Here is a 13,490-nt window from a genome sequence, read left to right as displayed (position 1 = left end):
AGTAGAATCGATCCCGAACTAATTTAAAAGTTCTATCAGATCCCAGGTGACCGTGTTCATCATGCAGTGCCTTCAGCACACTCTTTCGGTACTTCTCAGGAATGAACAGTTGAAGGTGTTCTTCTAAACCATCAGAGGGGCCATTTCGGTAGACCACCCCTTCCTGAAGGTGCAATCTGTCCCATTCTCTGTGAATCAGTTTAGCCTCTTTGGGATAGTCTGTCCACAATATACTCCCTATTGTTATTCTGTAAGGCCTCCAGAGCCAATCCAACCAAAGGATCTTTAGCTTGTTCTTCTCTCAATTCTCTTCGATTGAAAGTAGGAAGTTTTGGGCTCCTTAATTGAGCAGGGTTGCAGTACACCTTCGGAACACCAGCAGCCATCATGCCAATTGCTTCTGCCCCAATGGCACCTTTTTCTCTGTGTTCCACTCCTCGACACAAGGCCTGAACTCCCCCTGGGGTTAGATGAGCCTATTCTTGGACGGGAACCTTCCCTGAATAGAACCGTAGTTTACGATATCCATAATGAGGGAACTGTGTTGTATTTCTTGCAGAGTTTTCAGCCAGTTTCCTTATGTCCATGAAGAAAGAGGCTGGTAAGCTATTTGAGACCGACACAGAGGAGTCATTCACTTCCATTACATCAGACATGGTCTCACTGGACCCTTCTGAAGGGCTGGCTGACACCTTTAGTGGGAGGATCTGTACTCTTGTTTCAGGAGTAAGTAGTGCGTTGTCTCCCTGGAAACAATCAGGAATTCCCTTCTTCCATTCTAAAAGTGCATAGGTATGAGAGTTTTCTGAGTCCCTCTTCATATCTATCACAAACACCTTCTGCTTAGGTGCTAACAAGGTCACTGCTTGGCGAACCTGATCCTCGGTCCAACTGCCATCAGGGATGTCTATGACTATGCTCATCTGGAATTGGCCATTCTGGTCTTGACACCACTTGGTGGCTGCGTCTTGATCCATGTTACCAATTTGTCCCGTTGGTGCGGTCATTCTCTGGTGAGGGGGGTCAGAAAACTATCCCGGACGAGCCCCCAGATGTAGCGCTCACCCCCGAAGGAGCCGCTGAATAACCGGATATTTCTATCCCCCTACACCAATGTACCGCCCAAAGCGTGGATCCACAGCACACCAACACACCTTTGAACAGTTTTATAGCAGATTTACTGACAAATCAGAGATGAACAACTATGATACAATAGTAATGACAGAAATCCCCAACAATAATGTGTATCAACAGGCTGAGGCACTCTGCGACCCAGTAACTGCAGCTATCTGCTGTCAGTACTGAGGTATGTGAGGCCAATTGTCTCTAAAGGCTTTCCCCTGAATGGGGTGTATGTCCCTTTAAGGTCTCCCTTTAACAATGTCCGAACCTCCCTATACTACTGGCCAGTAGTGGTGTCCTAAGCTAGCCGGCGTTGGGGCCCTTACTGTAGTGCAGATATGAACAGCAAACAGGTTGTCAACGTGGCCAAAGGCCTCTCACCAATCCTCAGGTCAGTTGGAAAGATATGAAGACTGCTGGCAGGAACTGGGCGTCCTCTCTCTCTCTCTCTTCTCAGTTCAGGCGACATAGAGGGACGTCATCTGGGTCCCCGACAAAAGGTCCTCACCCATCCAGGATGTTTGCAGTCCTCTCAATTGGCTCCGTCTGGCTCCCTCTCTCTCTGCTGGGCTGGCTGGGTCACTCCGGCGGCTGGTTCAGCCATGCGACTAGGCCTCGGTTCAGGCGCTCGAACACAGTCTCTCTGGTTCAGCAGATGAACATTTGTCCTTCAGAGTGCTGCTGTACAGATTCTGTGTGTTCCAATCTGTCAGTGAGAATCACACAGCTCTGCTGCATGCAGTCCTAATTCACACAGTGCCGCACACAGGGTGGTCTCCTCCAGATCCCCCAGTCAGACTGGGCACGCTCAGTCACTGCAGTACATAGCCCTCCTCCTTCCTCTTGCACAGCATCCTGGGAGTGGTAGTTCACAAGAGCTCTATTAGCAATCCCCAGTGTCAGCTCTGCACTGCAATCCCCACAAATCTCTGCTTCAGATCACACACAGGGACAAGTTAACTCCTTACAGTTAGGAACAAGAATCGCTGTGATAGCACATATATGTATATTATATAGGGGCTACACTTTATTATATAAATATTTTTCACATTTCAGGTTAACTGATATGAGACGTTTATCTGAGTCTTGCCAATTACTGTAAAAGACAGCATAAAAAAAGTAAAGCATATAAGCTAAGTAAGGAAATCTAGACTTGTGTAATACTATGCTTACAGATATTTGCTTGCTAAATTCTATCGGACTGATTTAACAAAAGGGTCATTTGTATGCTAGCTTACAGAAGCTTTGTTCTTTCACACATTTTTATGTGTGTTTTTCCAATTAAGCTGTTTTAGTGTTAAGAAAGAACAGTTAATACTGTGAAATATAGTTACCCATCCATATATTGTACAGAACTAGGTGCATTTATATAAACCTTTGCACACAAATAGCAGAGGAGAAGACAATGAGGGAGGCTCACTATAATTTATCTACCCTGTTCCCGGAAAGATAAATAATTTGTAATTAATAAATGTACAATAATCAGAATACCTTAAGTAGGTAACATTAGAAATGATTAGATTAGATTGGATTTATAAGTAAAAGACCGCTTGGGACAATGGGGTAAAAAGCAAAGATTTACATGACTCTGTCCACTGTCCAGAAATGAGGAAAAATCCTCTTATTGTTGGCATGTGTAATTGACTGAGACATGTAAATACACTGAGGGTAATTAATCAAAATTGGAGCAGACATAATCTGGAGCAGTTGCCCCTTAGTAGCCAATTGGCTTCTCTTTTCAGTTTGTTCACAAAAACTTTAAAAGTGAAATCTAGAAGCTGATTGTTTGCAATGCACAGCTGCTCAAGATTTTGGCAACTCTACTTTTGATAAAATCCCCTCAATCTGTTTTAAAAAAGGCTTTACTGTGCTGTACATGGATTAGAGTGAGGGCTGTTTGATTGCATTACCCCCTTGTCATCATAACTTGTATAGTTACTAGACATGTGCACTGCCAAAAAATGTGTTTCGTTTCGTTTTAAATTCGGATTTGTGTTATTTCGTTTTTCAGGATTCTGGTGTGAAAGTCAATTCGGATTCGGAATTCGGATTCGGACGAATTTCTGTAGCGTTAGTACGAACGTTCATTTCGTTTTCTGTTCTTATTCGTTTCTTATTCGTTTCGTTTGTTCGTTCGTTTGCAGCAAAAGTGACATTTGAGGGGGAAAAAATATTTTTCTCCTCTGATGTCACTTTGCTCCAACGAACGAAACGAATAAGAAACGAATAAGAAACGAATAAGACCAGAAAACGAAACGAACGTTCGTACTAATGCTACCGAATTTCGGAAATGGAAATTCGGATTTGTTTGCATTCGTTATGTCTGTAATTCGGAATTCGGATACATCCGAATGTCCGAATTTCCGAAAATTCGTCCGAATTTCGATTCGGAACGAAACGAATCGCACATGTCTAATAGTTACACTGTCCAATTGGGTCCCAAGCACTACTCCATAGAAGTCACCTTTTCTATAGACTGCACTGAAGGTAGGCAATTCATCAGTGGGCTCTGCCCATTGTCCAGAAATGAGAGATAATCTTATTTTTGGGATGTGTGATGGAATGAGACACATTAAACCTTCTATTTTAAGAAGAATTTACTGTGCACTGGTTAGAGGGAGGGCTTTTTGATTGATTTGATCCTTTTTCATTATAACCTGTATCGGTTCTTTTTTTTTTCTTTTGCAGAATGTGCTCATTTGGTGCTGTCATTCACTGGATCCTTGCCTAATGTAGCCAAAATAGCTGGAATGAAAGACTATAATCGAATATCTTTGGACAGTCTTCTGCCAGGAACTCTATGATACTAGCTCACAACTGAAAGCAGAATTTGAAAAAGGTGACATATTGGTATAAAGGTACATATTGCACACAATTTGTGTGGGTCCCTGCATCTTGCTGCAAAGCTAGTGATCAGCCATGGGCTACTAATAGGGTGTCATGCTCATGTTATAGAGTTTGTGCAGCACATCCCATACATAATACATGAACTGACCTTTATGAATGAAAATCTTGATTTGGTGTCACTTAACGGTAAAATTGTGCTTCTTTGAAATATGAGGGCTGAGAATTAAAAATATAAAGCTGCTTTAAGTGAACAACTGCTTTATAGCCAATGTACAGAGAAATCAAAGAGCTTGAATCGTGTGTAATCTAGCTGTAAAATCTGTCATTAGTTGAAGTCCACCATACATCAAATAACAGAGTGTATCTCCTGCTAAGATAATGGATCTACTGTTCAAACATTGAAATGGTGTCAGCAATACACACTGTGCCATTTTACTATATGCACAATTAACTTTTTGAGGCAAATGTCATGGCAGCAAAGAATGCTTTCAATGCCCTGGCTTTTATTATTTTTATTTTTCCAGCTCTATACTCTATATGCTATTTGCAGTAGCTTACTGAAGTTTCTTGATTACCACCTCCATCACATATTATGTCACACATATTTCTGTCATTTGTTTTATTACAGAAATTCTGAAATTCAATAAGGCTTAAGATGATCCCAAATAAAAAAAAGGGTGCATAACTGAGCAGCTCAAATACAGATGGTTTTAAAAAAAATCACTACATCAATAACAATACGATCCACCTCACTGTAAGAATAATATTTTTACACAAATACCTTCGCAATAATCCATATTTTATGCAAAATATGTGATGAGACAGAAAATATCCTAGCTTATGTATTGATTTAAAATACTATTTAAAATACATCGTTCAACTTGGTAAAAGCAAACCCACAATATGTAATATAATGTATATTTCTGCCACACTGCATACAAAAACTGTTGTGTAAGCTAAACTAGCATTCCTGCAAAATTGTGTGCTGAGTTAATGTGACATTTGTATGAAATGTATATACTTCTCAGAAAAGGTGCAGTTCTTAGACAATTTAGATACAATGATTAATCTATCACCTTGGAAAGATAACAAAGAAGGTGGTACAGTATATCTGCATGTGCCATATCTGTCATGTTGCTGTAGAAGTGACTTTTCTATATGTGAAAACAGCTAAACAATGCAGCTGTAATTAAGTTAGAATGTCCTCTTATTTCCTCTTAACCTGAATTTTATGTAATATTCCCATATGTTTTTCTCCAAATCTTCTATATACCGTAAGGGCTGATTCACACTGTAATCGGCTGGCACGTACAGCTCCGTGCTGCGTGCAGGGCTGTATCAAGCAGCTCCCAGGAAGGACAGGTGCTGCGTGTGATTAGTACACAGCCCCCGTCCTTCTCTATGGGACTACACGACGGTACGCCCCGCTACGCTCATCCGCCCTGCACGTCCGTGCGGGTGAGCGTACTCGTACGGTGTCAGGATGGATCCTGTCTGCATCCGAGCCAAGAAATACACATCCCTATGGACCTGCACTTGAGGTGAGCGTAGCGGGGCGTACGGCCATGTAGTCCTATAGAGAAGGACGGGGGCTGCGTACTTATCACACGCAGCACCTGTCCTTCCCAGGAGCTGCTTGAAACGGCCCTGCACTCAGCACGGAGCTGTATGTGACGGCCAATTATGATGTGAATGTGCCCTTAGACAGGACTCCTTCATCTTGTAAAATGATTCAGTACTTTGTAGCTTCCCTGCTTCTCAACAAGGAGCTATAATGGATGGGACTGCCTCATCTACAAATTCACAGCATTCAGCTATTGGTATACCCACATCACTAAATTACCATTAACAAGGCTATTTTAACAAGGCTATTGTATGAAATATATAAGCACTGGCCAGATTGTCATATCCATTTGAAGGCTCAGAGGGAGACTCTACTGTGATGTACCCCCCTTACCCCCCATGTCTTTTATTCAACTGTCTACAGTCCAGCCAAATCTAACTATGTAGCACTCTCAGAGCCACACAGACTGGCAGCATCTTCTTCCATGCTTGCACAGAAGGATCTCATTTAATTCTAGAGATGTCATCCATGGTTCAGACACATAATAGTTGGTCGCTACATAGGAATGAATGCACTTTTGTTTTGCACAAAAGAAGAGCCTTTCCAGCTTGGAAGCTTTGCAGTGACAGCTGTGAGTCTTAGTGGCCACACCGCAGAGATCATGCAGGAGTGTGGGGAGGTGAGTATAAGAACGGGGGGGTTGCACTTAAAGGATAATTGTACAAAAGTATAAAAATATAGTTATCCTAAAAAAAATGATTTGACCTAAGCATATTTAAAAAACATGCCAGTCTAATTAAAAAGCAGGTGCAAGAAAAGGATGTTTTGCAATATATGCCAACCAGGCATGCCATTGCTTTTGTAGATCATCGCAGAAGTGTGTAGAGAGTTAATTGAAAAACCTAAATATAGAAGGTATATCTGAAGCAAACATTTTTTTGAATAGAATAGAGAGAGTTTAAACATCTGTAATTTTTTTGACATCTGTTTCCCAAACTGAGAGAAATGCCCTCTTGGACAATTATTATTGGCACCATTGGAAGATTTTCCAATTCTTTCAGTCACATTCTAGCAGCACTATGATAAATAAGGAGGGTGAATCACAGCAGCTGGAAAATGGCAATTAAAAGAAAAACATCTAACAGAAGAAGACAGAAGTCCTGCATACTATTACTAAAAACATGGTTTTAGGCACACTTTAGGGCTTCACAAGTAATCACACCCCTCTAGAACTTCAGGTATTCATATAAATGTATTGACAACAAGGGGGAGCAACCCTTTGTGTTCCTGGCTAAGAACGAGGAAGCTGGACTAAGTGTGCCTGTCTGTGAGGCTATTGGACTTGGAAACACACATGTATAGAGAAGCTGTATGTAAAGTTGATCCTAGAGTTGGGGGACACCTGTGTAATTCGTGCAAAGTTGTGCTGGACACCCCCTATGTGGGAAGAAACTTGGTGTGCAGATTTTTCTAGGTAAATAAAAAACAGAAATGTATACGACTTATTACTTTTATTTAATTTCCTTGCAATGAAAAGCAGGCAATGCAAACACAATTTGGGACATCGACTGTGAAGCATAGAGTTTTGTCAGATGAGAAAGTGTGAGCAGGAGTCTTTTTTCAATTGAGCTCAACAATGGAAGAAAACATTTGAGCAGCTCCTATGGGTAACATAATAATTTTTCCTTTATACTATTGTTTAAAAATAAAAAATAGGAATAATTTTCAGGATGGGGTTTAACATAAAGATATGAGCAGTACTTGATTGTTAAAGTGTCCACATGGGATGATTACGCAGCTAATTTTTAAGACAGAGTTTATAAGCAAGGTTCAATCATCATATGTCATCCCTCTCACAATAAAGCATTATCTTTTATTTGCTCAACTAAAATTCATCAACCTCTGCTTGTATAATTAGCAGACCCAACTTAACTTGGGGTTAAAAAGATTAAGCATGTCCCCAATTACTTACAGTTTGTTATTATAAAAGCCCTTCGCTCCTTCTTCATCAGCCACACTTCCCTGAAGTTCTGGTCAGGGAACATGCACAGGAGATGTCACGCAAAGGTCACATGCATGCTGGAGAATGGTTTTAAAATAATCGAATGTACGACTGATATGCCGTTTTTAGCAATGAAATGCTTCAATATGCAATACATATTATTACAAATGATGAATGACTGGTGTTGGTTTGGAGCCGCTGCCAATCAATTCCCTTGGAAGAATAGCTAAGGAGTGGTCTTGATTGCTTTGTTTCTGGGCTCCTTGTTCATGTCTGCACATGGAGTGTTGGCACATCAGGCTGTAGTTCTGGGGCAAAGCACGCTCATAAGAGTGGTACATGGGGCTCCAGGGGACCCTGCAACACAGTATAGCTGCTCTAAAAATGGAAACAAGGGGAGTGACATGTCGAAGGCAAATTGTAGAGAAGTTCTAGGCTGCAAAGGCAGACATCAAACACTGATAGGCAAAAGTATGTTGCTACAGTATGTATCATGTTTAAAACTTAGAGATCAATAACACTCTAGGCTTTGGCATGTTATTATACATACTACAAGGTCAACATTTATTTGGAGAAATATACTGTAAGCATTAACAAGCATATCAATTGGCAGTTTTAAGTTAATTGCACATATATATATTTTTTTTTTTTTGAATAACATTTTTTATTTTGCTTCAAACAGGTACAGTGGTACGTAAATGCGCATAGCACAATGTCAGACAGTATATTTTTTACATACATACATTCTTACATCAAGTGCTTGATGTAGTACAATGTGCTACATTTAGTTAGTAGAAAATTAGGAGACAGTAGTCCATTTACTTGTATATACAGTAGGATAAGGAATAGTTTCCCATATCAGACCAAAAGGTCGACCACAGCACCAATAAAATAGTAAAAATATGAATGAACAAAAATAAAATAAAATACAAATAAACTTACAAAATAAGTATAAATCAACCAAATTCCATACATGTCTAGATCCTGCCGCTATGTGTTAGGTGTCCCTACGCCCTTCCAGGGCGTATGTATCTGTCTAGTTCGGATTGTAGTGTACTACTTCGGGTCACTTTACTATGGGGCGGTTCGCTTAAGTGACGGTGGCAGGCCATGCCCACCACACGGTCCCAACCCGTCAAACAGAGCTGGAGCCCTTTCCTTCCCCATATAGGGTCCTGTAGGGACTGCTGTACCAGCAGGAGCTGCAGTAGTAGGTATGTGGAAGGGTAGTATAGAGCCAACTAGCTCCCTGCTGTTTGGCAAGAAGTATTCAGGCGCTGCAATATACAGTATTTAGTAAATTGGAAGGGGGATAAAATGCTAGTCTGGGTGGGGGGTGGAAAAACAAATTCAATGAACGGAAGCCATCGTCTGAAAAAGGACTTAATTTTTTTATTTTCCTCCAAATGCAGTTCTGCATCGGGTTTGTCTAGGTGAAGTAGCTGTATTAAGTCCTCCCTCAATCTATGGACAGTTGGTGGGGTTGGGGAGAGCCATTCTCTCATGATGCACCTCTTGGCCGCCAAAAATGCCGTACAAACCCCCTGCTTGCTGTGTTTGTTCAGTGTGATAGAGGATGTGGTCTGGCCGTCCCAGTAGTTAAACAGCAGTAACAAGGGGTCAAGCGGAATTGTCTGACCAATTACAGAGGACACCAAGTGTAGGACCTGGGTCCAATACCTTTGGATATATGGGCACGCCCACAGACAATGGAACAGGGGTGCAGCCGGCAGTTGACATTTGGGGCAGTGGTTTACCAAGGTAGAGTCCTGGTCCTGAGAGAACGTTCTTTGGAAGGCTATATATGCCCTGTGGATAATTTTGAACTGGGCTTCTCTCCATTGCTCATTCCCCACGGCTTTGCATAGTGAGCGGTATCCCTCAAGAATCTTGTCAACTATATCCTCCGAGGGGACATCCTCACTCCTCCTGGACAGGTTAGACGAGTCCAAGGAAGGAATGGAAGCGTGCCTCAAGTAAGGGTATATGTCTGAGATGGACGCCCTAGTGGCTGGAGCGATCCTATCGTTGAGAGACGTTAGCAAACAACTGACATTCAAGGGGCTCAATTGCCTGATATGGGAGGTGGCCTGCATGTAATGCAAGAAGTCCGTAGCAGGGGTACCGTATTTGTCTGTGAGCTCTGAGAACGATAATAACCGTTGTTTGTCTACTGTGAGAAAGTGTGAGAAGAGGGAGATACCCCTTTGTCCCCAACGCAGGAATGTGGCATGTTCCTCACCCTGAGGGAAGGAGGGATTTCCCCTAATGGGCAGGTGTTGGGTAATGCGCAGATTTAATTTCAGATATTTGCGTGTTTCTCTCCATGCCACTATGGTGTCCATTAGAAGTATATGGGAGCGTATCGGGGGAGGGATATTGGTGAAAGGGCAGTGTAGAAGGGCAGGAAGCGTCCACGGTTTTACCATTGCCACCTCTAGGGAGAAGTTTGAATAGTGTGAGGAGGAGTGTAGCCAATCTAGGGCATTTCGAAGTAGGCAGCTCAAATTGTAAAGTCTAAGATTAGGAAAAGCCTTTCCCCCACTGTGTCTAGGCAGGAACAGCTTTTTCAATGAGATCCTCGCCTTTTTGCCTTGCCAGATAAATGTGTTGAAATCCCTATTGAGAGTTTGTACATCCTAGGGTTTCAGAAGTATAGGCAAGGTTTGCAGAGGGTATAACAATCTGACAAACGGGATCATTTTAATTAGGTGTATCCTACCAAATAGGGAGAGAGGGAGATTCCGCCATAAGATCAGATCTTTGCGTATCCTCTCAAACAGGCTGTAAAGTGAGGAAGAGGTTTTGCCAATCTTAAGACCTAAATACATGATAAAGATAAGGGTTCTAGGGCAATATTAAACAAAAGTGGAGACAGTAGGCAGCCTTGTCTAGTGCCCCTGTATAGTGGAAAACTAGCAGAATTGAAACCGGAAGTGCATACTCGGGCACAGGAGGACGAGTACATGGCATTGATAAACGACTGGAATTTGCCAAGGAGGCCCATCCTCCCCATGACATCGAACAACCAAGTGAATTGTATGCTGTCAAAAGCTTTTTCAGCGTCGATGGATATGAGCGCCATGGGAGAAGACGGGCAGTCACTGGCAAAGTCCAGTACGGTCAGCAGTTTGCGAATGTTAGATACAGCCGAGCGGGTTTTCACTAAGCCCACCTGAGCGGGGGAGATCAATTGGGGCAATATCCTCGCCAGCCTATCTGCCACGATTTTGGACATGAATTTTGCATCGCAGTTGATGAGGGATATTGGTCTATATGAATTCGGCTGAGCGGGGTCCTTCCCCTTTTTCGGCAATACTTTAATATAGGCCTCAGTACCTGTAGGTAAATAGTCCCCTCCTAACCACATTGCTGTAAAGACCTTGTGTAGTACGGGGGTTATGTCCCCCTGCAGCATTTTGTAGAACTCATTAATTAGACCGTCTGGTCCCGGGGGGCGTACCATTAAAAGAGAATTTGATAACATGAGATATCTCTGCCAAGGATATGTCTGCATTCAGAAATTCCACGTCAGCTTCCGATAGCCTTGGGAGAGATATAGGGGGTGATTTACTAACCTAAACACACGCACGCACCAGGTGTGTGTGGTTTTCACACAGCAAAACGTATTTATCAACCAAAAAGTCTCTAAAAGCATATTTCCACTAATGCCATATATGGAAAAATCATGCACATGATGCATATATAATGCTGCTTCACAGTTTAGACAAAAATGGTTAGCTAATGCATTTACATTCCTGCATTCATCAAGGCAAGCAACATAACATAGAGCTAATTTACACCACATTACCTTGCAATTCATTGCAGGGCTTTGCACAACACACCTGCTGGGTGTGTACACACTACAAAGGTGTTTCGATTCCTCCCATAGATCATGCTGGGAGGGAACACACTACAGAGGTGTATACACGTTCATGGTGTGTTTATAAGGTTAGTAAATCAACCCCATAGAGTCAAGAAAATCCTGTCCTGCTGCCATGTCTTCAGGGGTTGACGAATATAGTGCTCTATAGAACCCTTCTAGGATAGTGTTCATTTGTTTAGGATCAGAGGACAAGACCCCCGTGGCGGACCTCAAGGAGGAAATATGAGTTTTTGGGGCATGTGGCTTGGCTAAGTTTGCAACCAACCTCCCTGATTTGTTCCCAAATTTATGAAGACCTAATTGAAAACGGGATTGAAAATAAAGGTGTTGCTGGTTGGTCCACAAATCGAAGTCCACCTTTGCGGCGCGCCACAGTTCCCTATTTGTCGGTGAGGGATCAGCCGAGTACGTAAGTTGGGATGTGCGTAAGGCTCGCTAGCTCGATCAAAATGGGATTTAGCATATTTCTTCTTAGATGCCACATAGGTCATGATTTACCTCGGAGGAAGGCTTTGCCTGCCTCATCGTCATGTGGGAAGGCTTACAACAATACAAAACACAAAGAATCCCCAGCTTCACCTGCCAGCTAGCCTGCAACTAAACAAATTGCCCTGTCAACAGTATGCGTTAAAATCAGAGGTTTTAGTTGCACAAACTTTTGGCCAAAAATATGTAGAAGCCACACCGCCGCGCCAAGGCACCTCTGCAAAGTGTGGTCCTAACTCTATGTATACGAGTCTCCAAGTGTGAGCATATTAATGCAGTCGATAAATTGCATGCAGGTGTACCTGGAGGTAGCCAACTCCTCCTAATAAGGTGCTGGGACGCACTGGGGACCCAGCAATCTAGAATGCACGCTGGGACCCCAGTGCATCCCCACAACCAACAATAGTCATACTAGAAAAAATGGTACCTGCATGAATCTATAACCAGCCTTTATTTCTTTTTTAAAATGTATCATTTATTTACTTTTGTAAACATTTTTTTCTCATTCTTTTTTCAACTGTTTTCACTGTTTTGCTATTCTGCTCGGTGTCACGGATGTACCGAGCAGAATAGCCGAGCCGAATGCCACTCGGTGGCATTCAGCTATTCACTCACTGCCATTCGGGCCCCTATGAGTCTTCTGCACTTCGGCTCAGCCGAACATGCAGAGCATGTTCGGCTGAGCCGAAGCCAGCCGAAGCAAGCCAATGTACGGATGATTTCAGCCGATGTACGGCTGAAATCAGCCGTACAAGCCTGAAGTGAATAGCCGAACAGCTTTCGGCTCAATTCACTTTGGGTCGGTTATTCACTCGCCTGCCTTCGACAGCTTTGTGAATAACCCCCTTAGTCTTTTTTTTACATTTTGGATAAAACGGGACAATTTTTTTCTGATTTTTTTTGCTGCAAGTCTTGGTAGGGAAAGTTAGGGAACATCTGGCCATTAGAGATAAATATAGCAGCAAAACCCAAAAGATGTTCTAACATTTCTCCAGCCTAATAAAAATAATTAAAAAAATGACTTTTTGTGACAAGTAGTTACCTTTCTTATTAAATTGTTACAAAAGCCTCTCCCCTGTACACCCAAAATATGCTTAATTGGTGTACTGGATGAGGAATTCTTTCCATTCTACACTAGAATATTTCTCAGGGAGACAATGTTTATGACCTGCAAAGATATTTTCATTAAATGGATGAACCCATCGCCCAGTTTTTCCCAATGGAAACTGTTAATCCACCAGTTGATACCATGCAAGACAAGTCTTGCATGGTATGAGTTGGAATTGATCATACAAGTGATGTATGCTAAAAGAAATTGCCTTCTTAAATTTCATAAAATTTGGTTTGAGTTTGTTATAACCTAGCCTGGTTTAAATACCACAACAACCAAAAATGCTATATATTTACCCTTCTGGGTTTAGATACAAGTATGTCACAATGACTCACATGAAACCCTCAAAGTTTCTGTTTTCTTTATTTTTATATGCTGATGTCTCCTTTTTATACAAATCTGTCCCCTGAATGTTACACATTTGTATCTGTAATGTTAATTCATAAGTATGTACATATGTTTTTTTCAGATC

The sequence above is a fragment of the Nanorana parkeri genome, unplaced genomic scaffold (assembly GCF_000935625.1).
Source record: "Nanorana parkeri isolate BGI_ZX_2015 unplaced genomic scaffold, ASM93562v1 scaffold1574, whole genome shotgun sequence".
In the NCBI taxonomy this organism is placed as follows: domain Eukaryota; kingdom Metazoa; phylum Chordata; class Amphibia; order Anura; family Dicroglossidae; genus Nanorana; species Nanorana parkeri.
This window is presented reverse-complemented; position numbering follows the sequence as displayed.